The 18,035-nt window shown below is 51.0% G+C and overlaps 1 protein-coding gene across 4 annotated transcripts in view; it reads left to right on the top strand.

Annotated features, from left to right (window-relative positions):
- Positions 1–18,035, top strand: part of AKNA (AT-hook transcription factor) — a 73,076-nt gene continuing 55,041 nt past the window's right edge. Inside the window, exon 1 of one of the 4 annotated variants that reach the window (XM_037879825.2) lies at positions 1–145. The gene's annotated coding sequence lies outside the window, so the exon portion shown is untranslated. Of the gene's footprint in view, positions 146–17,157; positions 17,413–18,035 lie in introns of those variants that run through there. The other 3 variants (XM_043530332.1, XM_037879823.2, XM_037879826.2) reach the window with 3 other exon arrangements.

Below are 18,035 nucleotides of genomic sequence, written 5' to 3'. Positions count from 1 at the left end.
GAGGCCCCGCCCCTCCCAGCTGCCGCTCTCCGGCTGGGGACTATTGTTCGCAATCTGTGACTCCAGGAAATGGACTGAGGAGGGGAGAGTGGGCGAAACTTTGCTTGGCCCGGAGAAAGGAGGACTCGAACCGCCGGCTGCCCAGGTGAGAGCCCAGCTGAGTGCAAGGCGAGCAGGGGGCCGGGGCTCAGCCCCCCCTCTCCGGCAGTCCCAGCTGCCTGCCCCGCTGCAAATTCCATGTGCGTTTGCCGTGGGAGGATGCTCGAAAGTTCACCAGCAAATCTAGGGCTGCGATTTAATCCGAAGTGAGACTGTAAAAGTGAGACTGCCTCATTAACCTCCCTCCTCCCCCGCCCCCGAAAAATCCTTCCTCGTGCGGGGGGGGGCTTTTAAAGAACTGGTTTAAAGATGAACAAGCTTTGCACATCTGGCCATGTCCAGAGAACGTGTGACAGGGTCTTGCAGCCACCTCTGGTTTCAGTGAGTTTGTTTTGGTTTCTTATTGCTGTTGCATTCCTGTTTCAAGGTGCAAAAGACTCCTTAAACCTGAAGAAGGAAAAAAAAAGGGGGGGGACTTTAAAAGAATCTTAGCTTCATGCAACAGATCTTTGTGTGTGTGTCCTGGAGCTGGAGCCTTGGTTGCTGTGGTTACCCAGAGAAGTGGCATGGCATGCTGGCTGGTTTGTGTGTGTGAAGCTCACTAGGCAACCAAGGAGACACTCCAAGCATTGCTGACTTGCTGCACAAGAACCTGGGATTCGGCTAATCCACTTCCCTTGCCCCGAAACCGGAGTCGTGTACCCCGTCCCTCACCCCTGTGTCTCTGGGGGAGGCAGAGGTGGGAAAACGTCTTCGTTATTCTGGATATTAATCTCAGGGGACACAAAGAGGGTATGTGTCGGGGCAGGGGGAATGTTGTCTGGTGGCGAGAGCAGAGCTCTAGCAGTCAGGACTCCTGGATTTGAGTCCGGGATCTGGGCAGTGATGTCTAGTAGTTAGAGCAGGGCTCTGGGAAGCAGGACTCCTGGGTTCTGTTACCACCTCGGGGATGGGGTGTTGTAGTCGGGGGTTAGACCAAAAGAGCGGAAGTCAGAACGCCTGTTTTTCGAGGGGGTATGTTCTGTTGCTTAGATCAGGGGAATTGGATTGTAGGACCCCCTGCTTAAAGGGAGCGTATTCTGGCGGTTAGAGGAGAGCGGGGTTCAGGATTCCTTTGTTATGCATTCAACAAAAAGGCCAGCTGAGCAAACTGGCAACTAAAATCCAAGCTGCATTCAGAAGTCAAAAGATTTTTTTTTTTCCACTCTGGGCTTTATGCATGTTTCCTTTATAAATAGGCAACTGTTTAAAGTACCGGTATGTTTATTACTGGGGGGGAAACTTGTACATTTTTTTTTTTTAAGTCTCTTTCAACTCAAAAAGTCTGCTGCACTTTTTCAAGTTTACTCTTAAAGAGCGTGGCAAGAGGATTTCATGATCATTTCATCAGTTTGCTCTCTGCTCACTGATGGGGAAATGTGGCAGTAAGTCAAGTCTGGGACTGAACAGGGGGATTTCAAGACATTGGTATCTAACCCTGCATGTAGTTGCCTGGAGGATGTTGCAAGGGCTGGTTTGAGTTTTAGTTCCCTTTATTTTTCTTAGAAAAAAGAGAGGTTTAAAAATACTCATTTCCTTAAACATGGATCATTAACAGCACCCCAGAATTCGTAAGATGGCCATACTTTATTTGAAGGGTACCTTTCAAAAATAGTTTATAAAGCTTTAATAAATGATGAATAGATGTTTGAATAAATAGTTCATCACTTGTTACAGAATCGACTGGGTCTATAGCAGTTGATTAACCATTTGTTAAAACACCAGCTCATCATTTATTAACCCTTTATAAACTATTTTTAAAATGTACCTTTCATATCAAATGTAATCTGAGAGTTCTCAGCCAGGCTTTCTGCCCCCTCACTTTGCCCCATGATCCCTTCTGTGTGGTCCTTCCCATTTTTCTTCTTCCCAACCCTGATGTTGGAAGGGGATCTCTTAACCAGAGGCTTTATCTTGATGGTGGTGACAGCTGTATCTAGACAGGGATTAAGGCCAGCATCCAGAGCAGCATTACTGGCAGGGAGACTTGTCAAGCTGCATTAGAGTGACGTGCAATGACCTCGCATCCTCCTGGTGTTGGAATTACCCTAAAGATCAGTGCAGAGCACCCTAAGCGCATGCGTATTGACCCCCTGCTAATCCCTATTCACCACTGGGGCTTTGGGAAGTTCAGAAGGGGCTAAATGTTGTTGGGTTGAAATAAACCCGACATCGTTTCAGCCATGATGGGGAGGGGGACATGGCACAGGATTTGCATTGCAAGCTGCCAGGTTTTTAAGTGTGCAGCTTGTGGGTGCCGAGAGAAGTGTGTTACCCCTGCGAGGGTCAGAGTTGCAGGCAAAGAAGGCAGGCGATGCAAAGCGAGGGCTGCACATCTGGCCTGATGCTTGGCTTTATTTGTGCTCAGCTGCAGCTGATCTCATGTCAAGGCCTATACAGCTGCAGGCATTTTACCTCACAGGTTATTGACTCAGTAGGTCACAGCCTGTTGAATTAGGGCCAGATCTTAACCTCACTGACAGTCGTTCCATTGGGCTTTGTGTTAGACCTTTTATGTGTCCCCCCACACATACTCGAATGAGTTGAGCTGATGGACTCAAGGGCACCACGCACATTAGCAAGATAAACGGGACCAGGTCCTTGCAGAGTAAACACCAGATAATCCCTTAGCACATTTCTAAGGGGGATAGTGGGGAAGAAATGTAGTGCATCTCTCGTCTTAGATGTCAGACCAAGATCCATGCATTACAGATCCTAGGGCACTTTTCAGGAGATGTAGTTAAAGGCCTGGTGACGGGTAAATCCCTGCTTGGGTAATGAATTGCACCCTGCAAGCCTAAAACTACCTCCTGTCGTTTCATGGGGATTTCATGTCACTGTTTTTAAAAGGGGTTTGGGGTGGGGGGGGCTGGAAAAACACCCATGTCTATAGTTACTGGCTCCGAATGTCTGCCACACTCCACCCCAGGGGCCTGTATTCTTGAGGTGGTGAAGAACATTCTGTGTCATTTCTGATGCACTCGGGATGACCCGTTCGAGGGAAAGGTGTGGGCTGCTGCATGCCAGCCGGATGTGCCAGCCTCTTGATACAATAGCGTGCAAAGGCCGTGGTAAGGTATGAGGTTAGAGAGTCTGTTGGAGGATAAGACCCATGCGGCTTTTCAATGCCTGTTGGAGATGGATGCAAAAGCTTGGTGGAGTGTCACTGACAGCGCTGTAGGCATTGTGAAGGGGGCAAGGAATGCAGGGGACTTTGCCCTTAGCTGCTTCGTGCCAGGCTTTGAAGATTTAGGGTCGGTGGGGGGCACCTTGCTGTGACCTCACCTGTCACGGAATGAAGGTTTTGTGTGTTAATATAAGGAATGCCGCTGCTGTGTCAGATGCGAGGCCACACTCAAGAGGATAGAGCACAGGACTGGAACTCAGGGGACCTGGGCTCTGTTTTCAGTGCATCCCCCAGCCTGCTGGGTGACCTTGTGCAAGTCACTTGCCCGCTCTGTGCCTCAGTTTCCCCATCTGTAAAATGGGGATAAAGACAGTGACCTCCTTTGTGAAGCATTTTGAGATCTACTAATGAAAAGTGCTAGAGAAGAGGTATTATAAAAATAAGTTATTCCACGATAAGATAAATGTTCCATTAATTTTAAATTATAATAGTTTATGAATTCAGAAATAACTTTTAGGCTTTGTTTGTCATTTATTTCCTTTCTTTTGTGTACATAGAACTTCAGTCTCTATGTATAGACTGAACTTTGTATATAATGTTTTACAAGCCAGGCATAATTCCCTGCTGTACTGAGAATTTCCCCATGCCAAATTTCAGCCAGGACACATTCTTATGGCCTACTTAAAGTCCCCCAAACTAGAGGTTTTGACTGGAAATGCTGACGTGCCGTTAATGATAGTGGCATAGACAAAAACTCGAACTGAATATGGAATGTGCTGAGACGGCTTGAGGCCTGGGAATATGAAGATGTCCAGATACAAGGGGCTGTCATTCCATCAAGTTTCCCTTTGCAGCTTCAGTTAACACACAAGGCACACTGGCAGGTTTAAAAATCCTGCAGAAAACTTCCTTCTCTATTAGGCATAATGAGAGACTAGACGATTAAACAGAAAAAGATGTTTTTAAAGTTATTTTTCACTCTTTATTCTGTTAGTTTCCTTTTTGCATTTCACTCAGCTTGGACAGTGAAAATAGGTCTAAATTTCCAAAGGGGGGGATGTGGGGGGCTAATGGGAGGCAGGTTGTATTCCTGGCACAGCCACTAGTCTGGTGGATGACCTTAGGCAGGTCACATCCCCTCTCTGACTCAGTTTCCACATCTGTAAATCGAGGATAATGAGATGCCATCCCTTTGGAAAGCACTTTGGGGGTCTATTAATGAAAAGCACTAGATAAGAGCTAGGTATTTCATTATTATTCATGTTTGGCCCCATGTATAATCACTTAAAGAATGGCAACATGAGCTTCAAGGATGCTGAGTGCCCTCAGATCTGACTGCGAACAATGGGAGCTGCGGGTTCTCAGTGCCTCTGGAAAACTGGGCCACTTTTGCAGGATTGCCAACCCCAGGCATTCAAAAATCATGGCAGGCCTCAAAAAAATCATATCATTGGCTGAAAAATGATGAAATTAATAAGAAAATGGGGGGGGGGGGTATCTTTCCATTTGCTTTCTAGTTGCTGAACCTTTAGGGTTTCACTTGAGGCATGTTTTCAGGCTTTTCTCTACAACCAGGAGGACTAGAAACTACTTCTTTTAAATAATGAAAGCTGAAATTCTCACTTTCTCAGTTGGCAGCACTGGGCTTTAAGTAAAACACCAAATATCAAGGTTATTGCAAGAGTTGGCAACACTGCTTAAGGTGACCATATATGGGGCTTTAACTTTAGACACCCTGGCCTAGATCCTCAAAGGTATTTAACCTCCTAACTTCCCTGGATTGCAAGGGTCAGTTTTGACTAGTCATTTTCACTCTTTGTATTGAGTCAGTTTCTAGTCAGTTTCACATTCCACTAGCCAGGCCCTGCAATGTTTGGCATACAAATGGTACAGAGGGTGAATGGTGTTTTTACTTTTAAAGTCCAGTGAAAATGTTTGTATTAAATCTTGGAAACATTTCTGTTGGTCTAAGGTTGTGTAAAGACTTGAACTCACAAAACGTATATTTTGGACCGTATTTGACCTGGTAGCGTTCCTTTTTAGTCAGCATTGCTCAGTGAGGGGAAAGAGAAAAGGCTGCTGAGTATGTGGGCCAGATTCTGCTCTCACCCCAGTGTAAATCTGGAACCATGCCATTAAAATCCACTGGCTTTAACTGAGATCAGAGTCTGGCCCTTCAACTCCGGAGGGAATCTTCTGCATGGCAAAGGGGCAAGATGAGTCTGACAGGATAAAGGAGACCATGTCGGTTTTACGGCTGGGTGGATCATTGCTGCTACCTCCAACCCTGTGCATTGCTGGGTTGCTCATTTTGATATTACCTTTGGCTAAATTACAAACCTGGGGAGTATTTCTAAGAGGGGTAATAGTAGCAGGGAGGTGGATGTGTCAAAAGTGAAAGTTCAGCTGGGCTGCCACCCCTGGGGGTTTGGAGGAAACTCGATTTCTCTTTAAGTTCCTGGGAGAAAAGGAAGCTGGGGATAACGGAGCACACCCAAAGGTCTTGATGTGGGGTGTATGTTGTATAGCATGGTGAAAATACAGGGGTTCCAGTGCTGCAGTCACTTACACTTAACTTTACATACAGGACTGGTCCTATTGAAATCAACATGTAAAATAAAGCAGGAGTGGGCTAGCTGGCTCAGCACTAGAGTAATAAATGAAAACGCAGGATCGGGGGAAGGGGGTGGGTGGGTGGGTATGTGAGTGTGAGCGAGCGCGCTTCTACTGGATTGTATTAGAACCTTGACTATGTGTCATACATCTTATACTGCTACCAGTTAATGGAGATTTCCTTTAGTTTTAGTACTAACGGCCTATGTTTTGGGGTAGGAGGGTTAAAGTTCTATCCCACCTTAACTTTGGAGTTCCCAGTAGCCACGGTGGGCAGCATAGTAAAATCCTGGGCCCACAGCCATGTTAGAATATTTCCCTCCTTCTATCCCCCCGGGGCTGTGTGCATGCCTCGAGATGCTGACAGGCTCTCCAATGGGCCTGTTAGTAATAAAAAGCACTTGGCTCTTAGAAAAAAATGTGTTTTTGCTAAAGCTTATGCTGGGGTCCAGCCCACAGGGGGGACAGAACCAAGCAGCAATAGCTGGATTTAAATGTGGGGGTCTCCAGCAGGATTCTGGTTTTGATTTTAGGTCTTGCCTAGGGTGGAGGCTTAAGACGCTCATGTAGGTATATTACTGTAGCTGCACCAGTGCAAGGACATAGGCATTTGCACTGAGGTAACTCCACCGGTGGCTATAACCCCATTGCAGACAAGGCTGTAGTTTGAGAACCAGCTGTGAGGGATAGTCTATAGCAAAGAAAATCCCGGTCCCTACTGGGTCAGGGAATCCATGCTCGAGCCCTGCTAGCAACAACCAAGCTTACCCGCCTTTATGCTGCCATCAGAGTGCATAAGACCTGGAGGGACTTAATTCCTCTGGGTCTGTGGCAGCCTCTGAAGGATTGGGGGAAATCTAGCAGCTTTATCTTGTAGGGGTGGAATTGCTAGGGATGCTTTTCTGGGGCAGCGAAATGGGTTCACTGCACTGTGGAGGGTTCCTGAGCAGAGGCAAATTTGTGCCCGCTGCCTGCTTCATGGGGTCATGCCGGTTTGGGCCCAGTTCCTGGGGTCCTGCCCATGCTGAGAGGTGGCTTGGCTAATGAGGGCTCACAGCTAAATGAACAGAGGTGGGAGGACTCACCATTTCTTTCGTCCTGCTTTACAGAAACGCTGCCCCAAGTCTGGCACTGGGATGAGTTGGGGCTGTAAATTATTGGGGTGGGAAAGGGGGGGACACAGCATGTGCCCATGGGGATCTAGGGGAGAGGAAAGGGAGGGCGCGGGCTGTGCCTAGCATGGAGGGTGGGAGTGTGGGGGTGCAGCCTTTGCCTAGGGAGGGGGTGGGGTGGCTGGGAAGGGGAGGGGAGGTGCAGCCTGTGGCCATGCAGGGAGGCAGGCCATGTACGTGCCTCTGCTTCCTTGGCCATGTCCTCTGGCATCCCATTGGGGTTTTAGCTCTGCTCTTCATTCCCTTTTTTCCCCGTGCCAAGGGCAGTTTTTCTTCTGCCTTCTGCTTGCCTGGATGTTCTTGCAGCTCATGTGGGAATATAGATGTGTCCTCATCCCTCCACTCTGCCCAACTCAGGGCAGAGCCAGGGTGCCAGCTGGAGAAGGGGTCTCGGTCCAGTTCCTAGTGGGACAGGGGCACATGCCCCTCTATTTTAGCATTCTTCTTGGCAGCCTCAGCAGCAAAGCCAAAGTCGACATCGAGATCATTGCTACGGAGCTCCCCTCTCGGCCCTGGGGCTGGTGTGGTTTGTTCGCTCAGGATCTGCCTAATTCTGAGCCTGCTCCTGCTCCCACTGCCTTCGGTGGCTGCAGGTCAAGCCCTTCCATTCCCAAGTTCACCTTCCTCTTATGTCTCTGGGTGACACCCCAGGGACCCTCGTGCCGCTCCTATAAGTGACCTGCCCCGCCCTGCTCTGGGAGCGAAGCCCCCTCTCGCTGTACGGCTGCACTACAGACACGGCAGATGGGCAAGTTAGTGCTGTGTGGCTGGAACAGGCCTCTTCCTAAACTGACTCACCTGCAGACTCCTTGGCTGCTAAGAGAAAAACCTTCCCCCTAGGTGAGCCTGAGCGACAGGCAGCAGGCAGTCATGGCTGGGCTTTTACGGGGCTTCCTTGGACTTTATTAGCAGGTGTCTCCTGCCTCCTCCTCCTCTATGCCCCCCAGTGAAGGCCCCCACCCCCGTTATGGTAGGAGGCAGGAGTCTGGTCCTGATGAGAGCAGGGTGTTAGCTGGACTCATCTCTCTGACTCTCTGCGCCTCGGGTTAAAGAACTGCTTGGCTCGGATCACTCCTGAGCTGTGATTGTGTTTGCCCACAGGGGCAGATGGAGACGTGTCTGGGAGAATCCCCCACCCATCTCTCAAGGAGACACGTCCCTGGGTATTTTACTCCCTCTCCAGGGTTTGACAAGCCAGCAATGGGAGTCTGGCAACCTCCCCTCTCCATGCAGAGAATTAGGTCTTATGATCTGCTCTTATGGCACCAGGTTCAAACCATTGTTCCGTCCCGTGAACCGAGCCCAGCAGCCAGATGTCCCGATGGCTCTATACGGGCCCCCCTTGCTTTGCTGCTCCCTTCCAGAGAACGAGGTCACAAGTGCAGTCAGTTTTAGCCTTAGCCCACAGGGATAGTTATGGTAACCAGGTGTTTAATCTCCAAACCAATACACTTTTTTCCAAGGGCTCTCGTTGGGCACTGGGGCAGGGGGCATGTGGGAAGGTGGGGTGAACTGTCTGGGAGGAATGTTATAGAGTAGGGATCGGCAACCTTTGGCACGCGGCCCGTCAGGGAAAGCCCCTGGCGGGCCGGGCCGGTTTGTTTACCTGCTGCGTCCACAGGTTCAGCCGATCGCAGCTCCCACTGGCCGCGGCTCGCTGCTCCAGGCCAATGGGGGCTGCGGGAAGTGCCGTGGGCTGAGGGACGTGCTGGCCCCATTGGTCTGGAGCGGCAAACCGCGGCCAGTGGGAGCTGCGATCAGCTGAACCTGTGGACGCAGCAGGTAAACAAACCGGCCCGGCCCGCCAGGGACTTTCCCTGATGGACCGTGTGCCAAAGGTTGCCGATCCCTGTTATAGGGGAAGGGACCTGGGTTGTTGGAGGGCTGGTGGTTCGGAAAGTGGGGCATGCCCTTTTGGTTGGCATTCTAGCCTCTTCCTCCCCTCCTGCGTCGGCGCCCCTATCTTCAGGCTGAAGTGAGGCTTAGCAGCTGCTGGCTGCTGCAATCTCGCTCTTGGAATTCTCCTTTGCTCTGAGGTGAACGGCTTTGGGGGGCGACCCGCTTGGAGGTGAGCTGGACATTTATCCCTCCAGGGCCCTTGGGCGGAGCTGTGGCCCAGTCGAGCGGTGCTGCGGGTCAGGGCTGAGGTGCGTTGTTGGCAGAGCAGTGCGCGGGCTGGGCTGGGATAGCAGAGAGGACCGCAGGACAGGATCGAGTGCGCTGGCAAAGCGGAGTTGGGGTGGAGACAAGCCCGGGGTATTGGCAGAGCAGCGCACGGACCAGGCAGGAGCAGCAAAGGTGCTGCAGGTCATGAGTGAGCTCAGGAGCATATGTACAGGCCTGAGCTATATCGCCCCCTTACCATCCACAAACACTCAGGTTCCTCGCTCACTCGAGCATTTCACAACAGAAAAGGGGGCAAAAGTAGCAGGGGCACAGACAAGAAAGGAGCCAGTAAATGCAGCGATTGCCTTGGTGCTCACGTGAAGGCATGCCAAGCTTTGCCTGCCTCCAGCTGGGCTCCGCTGGGTCAAGTTCCCAGAAAGCGGCTGAAGCCATGCTCAGCAAAGGGAACGCCGGGGGTATGGGGCTTTTGTCCGCGTGTAGGGGGGGGCAAGCAGCCTGCAACCAGAGATGGATAATACCGATGAGCAGAGCCAGGCTGACTTCTCAAAGTGGGGGCAGGGCGCTTTCCCTTCCCGTTATTTCCCCTTTCAGTCAGCTGTCAGCGTCATGCTGTGTGTGATGCCCGGACAGACTGCTGATCAACGCCCTGTTTGGCTGGCAGATCGTACTCCCTAGCCCCTCTCATCTGTGGTCGCCCTCAGGGTCGCTGGGGTTGGAAGGATTCCTGAGTCTTAGGTTATATTTTGCTACTTGTTATTTATTGTCTCAAGCAGTCGTGGTTCCCTTTCCATCACTCTCTTGGCTGCAGCAAAGAAACCTAACCTGCTTCCCTTTCTCTCATAGAAAGGGAAGGGAGGCAGGGTGTCTACTCTAATCTGATCATTTCTTCCGGTCCTTTCTGTCTCTTTCATTTTCACTCACTGTCCAGGACTGGAGACCATCACCCCCCTTCCCCCCTCCCCCCCCCCCCCCCCCCCCCACTTCAAAGTGACTTTTGATTAAGTTCTGGAGAAGTGGTGAGAAACTATTCTTGAGTTTCAGCCAAAGGTCACTGTGATTGTATGAATCATCTGCTTCTAGGTTAGCAGGAAAGAGCAAATTTGCTTCTCAGGTTAGGTTTTGTAAAACAATCATCTTTTACCAAACCCAAGTCAATACACACAAGTTTGTATGAATTCTTCTTGCAAAAAGAGGGTTTTTTAATTAATTTTAATCTTCCTTTGTGTTTGCAATATTGCCAAACCTAGGTACTCAAAGAATCATGAGATTAAACAAACAAAACAACAAAAACGTTGGAAATCTTTTGTTTGCCATGTGATTTTTGAGCATATAAGGGTTTACATTTTCAAGCTTTTCTCTGCAATCATGAGGGCCAGAAATTTCATATTTGATAAAAGCAAAGCTGAGATTCTCACGAAACAACATGAACTCCAGAAACTGGGGCTTTCAGAAAACCACTGAGTATCACAAGACTCTCAATAAAATCATGACCTTTAGCAAGGCCTTTTGCAACTCAGATGTTGCAGCATTGTGCTAGGGCAGGGGAACAAGTGAAATTGACCAGTCGAATCCTGGGCTCTCGCCCCCCATAAAGTAGTGTGGGGAACTCAGTTTCAAGGACTGTGGCAGGGTATGGGTCTGATGAAGGGAGGTGGACAGCAAGAGGGTATGCCGCGGGGGAGGCTGGTAGAGTATGTGTAGTGGGAGGTTGTGGATGGATGAGGGCGTGTTTGGGGGTTGTGGTACATGGGGTAAACTAGAGATCTGGTGATGGGGAAGTGTTCGGGATGAGCTTCTGGGTGAGAGGGATTTAGTGTATGGGTGAGAGGATATGGGGGGGGATCTGTTATGGGATATCGTGGGTGTCTCTCTGAGGGAGCGGGATTTTGCGGGTGGTCTGTTTCAGGGATGTCCAGGGGTTGTCTATGGGACATAGTGGGGTATGCAATTGTCTGGAGAGAGCGTGTGGGCATGAATGGCAAAGGAAGGGAAGAAGCGTGACAGGATTAGTGACCCGGTTCCCCACTCCAGAAGGAGAGCTGGCAGCCCGGTAATCAGAAGCACTGGAACACCATACTGGCTCCCACAAACGGTGCTGGGATGCCGTTCCATACCACTGGGGCAAAAACTAACATAAATGTCAAAAAGCGAATTAGGGGCCAGATCTTCAGTGTAAATCAGCCTCACGCCATTGAGGTCACTGGAGCTACGCTGGTCTCCATCAGCTGAGAATTTTCCCAAGTGATTGGGAGGATGGCAGTGCCTAGAGACCTCAGCCCCATTGGGTTAGGCACTGCACAGACACAACAAACAAATGGTCCCGCTCCTCAGAGCTTCTGTGTTCTCTCACTGCAACAACCTCAGGTGTGTGTTACCCACACTGGTAGGAAACATTAATTGTTTTAAACCCTCTTTTAATGTGTGCACAATCGGGCACACGAACAATTGCAGGGCTCGTATCCTGCCCGATGCCCGGTCATTTCCTTCCGTTTCTCTATCAAAACATTGCTCCTGTCCAGAACGTTGACGGAATTGTTTCATTGTCCTGCATCCTTCGCCCTTTGTAGCAATAACTCCTAAGAGTTCTGTACTTAAGACGCCTGTTTCTTTAAGCTGGTTTGATTTTATTTCAAGTGGGTTTATTTTGGCTTTGGGGTACAGTGGAACCTGATTACGGCGACTCCAAATCTGGGGCAGCTTCGCTTCTAGTGGAACGGCATACCCAGAGAGATTCAGGGCCGTGCACAGGTTATATTTGTAGGTTGTGGAGAAAAGTGTGCGTTTAGTTTGGGCTTAGGTAGTACATGTGGGCTATGCCTGACCTAAATGCAGTCACTTTTCCCTGTGGAGACCAGGCATTATAGATTACAAGTTCTTAGAGGCCAGGAGCATCTTTTTTCATAGAATCATAGGACTGGAAGGGACCTCGAGAGGTCTTATAGTCCAGTCCCCTGCACTCAAGGCAAGATTAAGTATTATCTAGACCATCCCTAAGTATTATGTAGACCATCGACTGGGGCTCATTGGTGCTACCGCAGTACAGATCATTCACAATAATAATTAGAATAAGAGGGAAGTCAAAATAATGTCACTGTGAACAGAGGATTCCTCTGAACTGTAGTTGCCAAGTGTGCTCTGTGATGCATTGGGACTGTTTGGGAATTGCATTCTGCTCCGATGAAGGACACGGCACGCTCTTTCTGGGATCACCCTCCCTAGTCACAACTCGCATTGGGTGGCATTTGTATTTGTTGAGAAGATTTTTAAAAAATGAATGGAAAAAACATGAAAACAAAGAGTCATAATGAGTTCCGGTGCCAGACTGAGCCTGAAGCCGCATCGTGAAGTCCCCAAGAGACCTGATCCTGAATTCCTGGCATGCCCAACACTGCTGGGAGTTCTGTGTGTGTACAGAATTCAGGGATTAGGCCCAGAACGAGCAACGTCCTGCCCTTTGGCATTCAGCTTGAGCTATCAGACCCCTCGCAGTTCCCTTTGACTTGTTCGCAAGTTCCTCTGTCCACTCCATCCAGCCTAATGAGGCTGATCCAAAGCCCTTTGACTCTTTTTCCCTTGACATCAGTGGGCTTTGGACCAGGCTCTGTATCCTTTCACTCCAACACAAACACAGTGTGGCTGGGGCTCCATCTCCAAAGCTGGCCCGATCTGGGAGGGTACCAGCACCTTGGCCTGTCTTTGATTGTGAAAGGGAAAAGGTTGAATAGCTCCCCTATGCAGTGAAGAGCGGAGCCTAGCAGGGTGCCCACTGCCATCATGACTACATCTCTTGGGGCGTCTGGCCCACAGTGGATATAAAGGATGGTGATGAAGAACGAGGGTGTGTCCCCATTCAAAGATACAGCAGGAGTGATCTCCATCTGTCTTAGGTGTTTGTAGGGTTCCCATCACTGGAGTATTTGAGCACCTTACACTCCTGAATGTATTTATCCTTACAATACCCCTCTGAGATAAGGTAGTGCTGTTTATCCCCATTTTACAGATAGGAAACTGAGGCACAGAAAGACCAAGTGACTTGCCCAGCTCTGTGGCAGATCAAGGAATCAAACCCAAGTCTCAAGAGCCTCAGGCTAGTGCCTCGAGCATTGGACCAATCTTTCTATGGTCACATCACAACGTGGCACAGACTTGGGGGATGACCTTGAGCCCACTTTGCCCGGCCCCTGCCTAGGAAGAAGTGGCTGGAAGTATTGGGTCTCTTCCCCTCTGTTCTAGAGCAGCCTCTCTCCTAGTCCTGGCCACAGCAAATCAAAACACATTCCAGTCCATGCAGAGGTTTCAGTTACTGCAGAGGGTTGGCAAATCTCCTCCTCCTCCTCGCTAATTACACAGTAAGAGCTTAATTACCCTCTCATGAATATGCCAGCACATAACACGCCCCCAGCATGCCAATTACAGCACTGCTGTTCCGGGGAGCGATGATTACCCCTCTCTTCTCTGCTCCCCATTGTGTGTAATTATACAGGGCTCTCAAGTACCGGGGCTGCTCAGGCCACAGAGCTGCGAGACCAGCCCTGCTTCTCTCTGCCCGAGGCGCCGAGCTGCATTTAAATGCAAATATTTGTTCCACAAATGGGCAAGCCTCAGTGGCTCAGCTTGGATCATCGCCAGAGTGTTTGGCAGCTTCTCGGCACCTCCGAATCTCCGGGGACTGCAGAGCTGGGTGTCGGGGAGCAGGGGGTTGCTCTGAGCATTTGGATGTTCCTGGCGATCTGAAATACAAAGAAACAGCCTCTCTTGCATCCTGTGGGCTTCTTTTTGGGCTGAAGGTTTGGCTCAGTTTTTATTTTGCCAGTGCCACTTTGCTCTTCTCTAATTCATTCCCACATTGCAGCCCCTCCCTTCCCTTCTCTTTCTGAGCCCGGTCGTCGGCACTACGGGTTCTCAAGTTCCTTTTCCTCTTCCGGGGCTCAATCCAGCACCCTTAGATATCAATCGAAAGACTTGGGTGGGCCCATACTGCAAGATGCTGGTGGTATTGCCACGGACGCTGAATGCTTGTTGTGCAGAAAATAGCATGCATCGTTCCTGTCTTTCCCCTGTCCCCTGGGCAGCCGCAAAATGATGTTGTCACCTTGCATCCTGCTGGGGAGGCGTCGGCACCCCTGGCACTCCTGCCAGATGGTAACGGGCGATGGGGAGACAACTGCAGGAGTCAGCTCACGCCCAGATCCTGAACAATCAGAGACTTGTCTACAATTGTATCCCGTTACCTCTCCATGCCCGTGGCACGTCTCTCTCCTTAGCCTCCAGTCCAGAGCCTGGGGTCTCCTACCTGCCACTGGAGCCTGCTAACACCTTCTCCCCCAGGGAGAAGCTGGCATGCTTTGATGCCAAACTCTAGGGTCGTCTTTGCTTAGAAGTAGCAAGTGTGAAGGAGAAGAACGTCGGTCCTTAGTCATCACTGTGTGTGATGCTGTTTGGAGGCTGCTTCCAAACCCGGGTCTAGGAGCGTGCTGTTTGAAAGCCAGCCTCTTCTCCCTCTGCGTGACTCTCCTGTTGTTTCAAATACTCTGTGTGCGCGTGATGTCACCTGCGTGAGTGTATTGCTGGGGAAAGGTGCTGACCGGCAGTCCTGGACGCTGGAATCCTCTGTCTACAGTTCTTCGAAGCCATCTCCTTGCCTTATCCATGAAGCGTCTGCAGCATTGTCAGCAGCAGGGCAAGGTTTCCCCCACGCAGTCTCACCCATGGGCCTTGGTCCTGACGTGATGCCCTTACCTCTTGCCGGGGGGAGAGGCGGTTCAGTCTTCGGTCTAATTCAATCTCCCTCTGCCTCCCTGCTCAGACGTCCCACAGCGTTCATATGGACCGCCATCCACTAGGACACCCATTGAGCTAATCCGATTGATTATGTTAGTGCCTAAAGCCCAACGAAGAATGGGGTCCTGTTGTGCTAGGCGCTGGACAAACACTGAATAGCCAGACAGGCCTCACCCCGAAGAGCTGTGAATCTAAATAGACAAGACAGTCGCAGCGTGGGGGGAAGGGTTGTAACACACTGGTAGAGTAAACAATGGGACGGCCACAGACTGAGAGCAGCCACTCTTCTCTCCTCGACTACCAAACAACCAGAGAGCGCCTGTTGCTTTCAGCTGGTGGTGGGGCTGCTCAGCGCCTGGGAGCACAAAGCCCTTGGCGCTATCAGCCTGGATTGTATTTGAACTGGCAACCTAATGGTGAAACACTCTGCATCCTGTTAACGGCCCCGGACCCATCCACAGTATTACGACGATGAATTTTTGTGTGGCAGTGGCACCTGGAGGTCCCCAGCAAGATCAGAACCACATTGTGCTGGGGCTATACAAACGGCGAGAAAGGGAGTCCCTGCCCCCAGGAGTTTACAGTCTAAATAGACAAGACAAAGGGTGAGAGGGGAAACTGAGGCACGGAGCGGAAAAGCGACTTGCCCAGGGTCACCCAGCAGGTCCGTGTAGAGGTGGAACTGGAACCCAGGTCTCATGAATCCCTGTCCAGTGCTGTATCCACTAGACCATGCAGTCTCCCTAAGTAGGCCTTTTATTGCTAAAAAAAAAAAAAAAAAGATAGTCTCGGGTGATGAGCCCCCATGCAACAGTTCTCTGCCTAGATGGCCCTGACAATAGTTTGTGCGGGGGCCAAATCGCCTTATGGAAAGGGTCCTATTGCAGGCTCCCAAGGATGTTGCAAATAGAGCAAGTTTTATGTTGGCCTTGCATGGGGAATTTGTATTCTATTTTCTTGACTTTTTTTTTAAACATATGGGTCAGAACACGGAGCTGCTTATTAAGTTTTGCACAGCTCCGACTATCCCTTCATTCTGGTGTGTGTGATATTCCTCCTCCCATCCCCCAGGGACAGAACGGACTGGCGGAGTGCAGTCCTTGTCAACACAGATCAGCTGCCTGCACCCCACTATGAAAGAGGCAGCGCGGAGTAATGTAGGAAGAGGCATGGTCTTGTGGTCAAAACACAAGAACTAGCTGTCAGGAGATCTGGAGCCAAGTCCTCTGCCGCAGGCTTTCTGTGTGACCTTGGGTTCCTTGCTTCCCCATCCACGAAATGGGGAGGGGGATACTTCCCTCCCCGGGGGTATGGTGAGGATACATCTATGTGTGCTAGTGAGATGCTGTGGTGTTGGGGGGCTGTAGAAACGGAGACCCCAACAAGATGCAGCTTCATAGACACAAGGGCAGAAGGAACCCACAACACCAAAAGAGGAACCTCAGATACTGCAATATGGGAGGAGCGAAATCTTCAAAGCCAGCTCAAGTCAGCACGAGCATTTTACAAAGGAGGGATGTCCCTCTGTGAATATCCCCAAAGGGAGGTCATTAGCGACCAAAGGCTGTTACCGTCCGATTCATTCAATGACATGAGTTGGTAGCTCGCCATTCAGTTCCCAGCAGAGGTGACCACAACACACAAGCTAATCTCATATCTGCCAAACCCTGGTTAGGAGGAATGGTCCCTGGTTTCTTAGCATCGGTCGCTTTCCCCACTCTACACCTCCGAGACATCTCCCAGCCCTGTCATACTGTAGGTGTGGCCCCAGTTTTCTCACCAGGTGCCCCTCTTTGGAGATATGTAGATAGGCGTCTTTGTGCAGTATCAGCCAAGGACTGAAGGCACAGTGAGCACTGAATGCCGCCCTCGCCCCTAGAGGTGGCACATTGGCCGAGCAGCATGGAAGGAGCTTGCCCTACCGCTGCCCCTGCTCTGTGGATAGCAGGCTCCAGGGGTGAGAGTCCAGCACTAAATTCACCAGAGATAGTGGATCCATTTTAAAGCTGCAGCTAAGACGGAATCCCTGGAAGGGATTATAGTATGGCTGCAGGAAGAGATGAGGATGGTGGGATGAACCGTCTGGACACACGGGGCTCGTGCGTGCCTGCTTGCAGGGCTCGACGGGGTTAAGAAGTTTTGTCTGCACGCACACACGTGAAAACTTGTAGGAAATATGCCTGCACGCTTCCTGCTTCTGCCTTCGAAAGCGAGATTGGGGGCGGGGAGGGAGCGCGTGGGGAGAGGCTCCTCAGTCTGACAGCACAGGCTGGAGAGGAGCCAGGGGCGCCTGAGAGCTGGAGGGAGAGAGACAGAGAGAGACTTTAGGAAAGAGGTGATCTGAGCTCCGCAGGGCTGCACGGCTCTGGGGACCCAAAGCAGGGAGCCAGGCTGCACTCGAGGGTGTGGAAAGTGGCTCCTATAACGGCTAAGGGAGAAGGCAGAAAGCAGCAGGTGAGTGTATCTAACCTTCCAACCCCACTGCTTCGGCTCCCCCAGGGTTGCCGGCGCCTGGGCAGCCCCTGTGCTCTCCGGATGTCGGGCACTTCGCCAGCTGGAGGGTTGGAATATCTGGGGTCTTTGCTCAGAGCCTAGTTTCCGGGCAGCAGAGCGGAGAGGGAAACAGAGGCTGGCACAGGCTAGAGAGGCCAGAAGGGCAGCAGGATGCAGTGTGGGGTGGGCACGCCAGGCCATGTGGAGGCCGGGCAAAGGGAAGCCCAGGCACCATGGCCCCAGCATTTCGAGTGGTGTCGTCACCACGGTATCCAGCTGTGATGCTGCTTCTTCCACTCCCCGTCTGGGGGCTCTGCCTTGCTCCCCTGGCCGTCCGGTGTCTCCTGAGCCCGACAGTTAATGTCGCCGCTGCCCCAAACCAGCGAGACTTTCTGTTGCTCTGTTTTGCCTCGGTGGGGATTTCCTGCAGCGTGCGGGGGGCGCGTGTGAAGCAAGAGGCCGCCCTGTCTGAGTGCTGCGGTGATCACAGCTTTGTTTGTAGCTGTTGCCTAGGCTGTGGCTAAGCGAGTCAGACAGGCCTGAACCTCAAAGGGTGGATCCAGGTCCAAACTCGCGCCAGGTTT

Source organism: Chelonia mydas, chromosome 16 (assembly GCF_015237465.2).
Source record: "Chelonia mydas isolate rCheMyd1 chromosome 16, rCheMyd1.pri.v2, whole genome shotgun sequence".
Lineage (NCBI taxonomy): Eukaryota > Metazoa > Chordata > Testudines > Cheloniidae > Chelonia > Chelonia mydas.
Note: the sequence above shows the minus strand (reverse complement) of the source record. Positions and strands in the feature narration are given on the sequence as shown.